This window comes from Lucilia cuprina, chromosome 5 (genome assembly GCF_022045245.1).
Source record: "Lucilia cuprina isolate Lc7/37 chromosome 5, ASM2204524v1, whole genome shotgun sequence".
Classification (NCBI taxonomy): Eukaryota; Metazoa; Arthropoda; class Insecta; order Diptera; family Calliphoridae; genus Lucilia; species Lucilia cuprina.
Genome location: NC_060953.1, coordinates 10,783,882 through 10,786,931, shown reverse-complemented (window position 1 = coordinate 10,786,931; position 3,050 = coordinate 10,783,882).

The following is a 3,050-nucleotide window of genomic DNA, read 5'->3' as shown; positions in this document are numbered from 1 at the left end:
AAAACGATTAAAAAAAGATCCACAAAAAAACGAGATCACCCAAAATCCAAGACTTAAAAAAACACACACACACATTCTATACAAACTTCAAACCAAAAATGCCGCCCTAAAGCCCTCAACCCAAGAATAAACGAACAATTTATTACAAATAAAATTTCAAAACAAATAAATGATTTCTAAAAAAAAAATTAAAAATAAATCCTTAAATTTACTAAAAAATTAAAAAAAAACAATTGCAAAAAATAAGAGAAACTGTTAACAAAAGGACACCAAGGATCATTGAAGGATAAACTATAGAACCTTACAAAACAATTGAAAAATATAAGAAAATAAATGCACTTGCAGTGATCTTGCAGTTTTATTGTTAGACATCTTATGGTTCTTACTATTGTTAGATCTTACACTCTGTGTGCTTCTCTCTATGTTCTTCTATTCGCTCTCTTTAAATGTTGAATGAAGTTTTTTTCTTGGCTTTGTTTTCATTCATTATTTTATATTCTTTCTTTTGCATTCATTCATTGATTTTTCAGTCCATTCATAGTTTGAAGTACCTTTTCATTCATTAGAAACAAAAATGTTACAATTTTAGTAAAACAAAAGGACACTTTTTATTAGTTGGTATAAAATTTTTGTTTTTGCCAAGGTCCTTTTAAGTAAAGGTTTTTTATTAATGTTTATTTTTATTTTTAAATAATGGTTTATAATAAAATTTTTTTTAATTTTGTAAAAATGTTTAATAATAGTTCTTTTTTAGTTTTGTACTGACCACAACACTTGTTTATAGGGCTCATAAGAAAAGGAGCTGTTTTAATTTATTACATATTTTGGTTGACAATTATGGTCAATATTTGTGGTTTTTATGGAGGAGATTAGAGTTTTCATTATACTTTCATCTTTTGTTTCAAAATTAATGTTTTATTATTTATCAATTGATCTAGTTTTTACAACGCTGTCATAAATGTTAAGATTCTTCTGTTCTATTTTTGTTCTAGCTCTGTTCTAGTCATGTTTTATATATGCTCCAGTTGTGTTCTAGTTACATTCTGTTCTAGTTCTGTTCTAGTGCTGTTTTAGTTCTGTTCTAATTCTGTTCTAGTTCTGTTCTAGTTCTGTTCTAGTTCTGTTCTAGTTCTGTTCTAGTTCTGTTCTAGTTCTGTTCTAGTTCTGTTCTAGTTCTGTTCTAGTTCTGTTCTAGTTCTGTTCTAGTTCTATTCTAGTTCTGTTCTAGTTCTGTTCTAGTTCTGTTCTAGTTCTGTTCTAGTTCTGTTCTAGTTCTGTTCTAGTTCTGTTCTAGTTCTGTTCTAGTTCTGTTCTAGTTCTGTTCTAGTTCTGTTCTAGTTCTGTTCTAGTTCTGTTCTAGTTCTGTTCTAGTTCTGTTCTAGTTCTGTTCTAGTTCTGTTCTAGTTCTGTTCTAGTTCTGTTCTAGTTCTGTTCTAGTTCTGTTCTAGTTCTGTTCTAGTTCTGTTCTAGTTCTGTTCTAGTTCTGTTCTAGTTCTGTTCTAGTTCTGTTCTAGTTCTGTTCTAGTTCTGTTCTAGTTCTGTTCTAGTTCTGTTCTAGTTCTGTTCTAGTTCTGTTCTAGTTCTGTTCTAGTTCTGTTCTAGTTCTGTTCTAGTTCTGTTCTAGTTCTGTTCTAGTTCTGTTCTAGTTCTGTTCTAGTTCTGTTCTAGTTCTGTTCTAGTTCTGTTCTAGTTCTGTTCTAGTTCTGTTCTAGTTCTGTTCTAGTTCTGTTCTAGTTCTGTTCTAGTTCTGTTCTAGTTCTAGTTCTAGTTCTGTTCTAGTTCTAGTTCTGTTCTAGTTCTGTTCTAGTTCTGTTCTAGTTCTGTTCTAGTTCTGTTCTAGTTCTATTCTAGTTCTGTTCTAGTTCTGTTCTAGTTCTGTTCTAGTTATGCACTAGTTTTGTTCAAGTTCTGTTTTATTTCTGTTCTAGTTGTGTTATAGTTCTGTGTTCTAGTTCTGTTCTAGTTCTGTTCTAGTTCTGTTCTAGTTCTGTTCTAGTTCTTTTCTAGTTCTGTTCTAGTTCTGTTCTAGTTCTGTTCTAGTTCTGTTCTAGTTCTGTACTAGTTTTGTTCTAGTTCTCGTCTAGTTCTGTTTAAAATAATAAAATTAATATCTATCGAGGAAATTGTAAACAAATTTTGGAATCAATACCTTTTAATTAAATATATCAAAACAGTCGAATTATTAAAACTTGTAATCCTCTTAACGTTGTATGTATATTCTCATAAATAGCAACAATATAGAGAAAACAAAATGCAAATGTCACTGTAAATTAATGTCAATTACAACAATGACATGACGAGTGTGTTTCCCATTCAAATATTATGCTTTTAAACAAAGAACAAATAAATGTTGCGGCTTTACGAAACAAATAAGAAGACAATACATTTTGTAAGAATTTTTTTTCGTAAATAATATGAAAAAAGGAAATACAGAGTAAAGCCGCTGTTAATTTTGGTATTTATTCAATTAACCCTTATTATTGGTATTATAATGATTCCTTATTTTATTTCATAGATTTCATATGACCAATGAAATGAGAAGGATGTTGAAAATTTTGTTTTAGTTTATTTATGTTTAGGGGTAACCCATAATCTGTATGTTCTAGTTGTTGTTGCCTGCAGCAGATCCTGTTTGTTTACTAAATCAGAGTGTGTGAATTATGTTGAAAAGGATGTGTTTGTGTGTTTCTTATATGTATTCTGTATCATTTCAATTCATATTTTATGGTTGTTTAGTTTTCAATGATTCTATTCGGTTTATTTTTTTCTGTTTTGGCAAATTAAAATTATATTTATATGCTTGAATGGAATCGTATAACGGCAAAAAAATCGGACTAGTCTAGTCTATAGACTAGACTATAGACTAGACTATAGACTAGGCTATAGACTAGACTATAAACTAGACTATAGACTAGACTATAGACTAGACTATAGACTAGACCATAAACTAGACTATTGACTAGACTATAGACTAGACTATAGACTAGACTATAGACTAGACTATAGACTAGACTATAGACTAGACTATAGACTAGACTATAGACTAGACT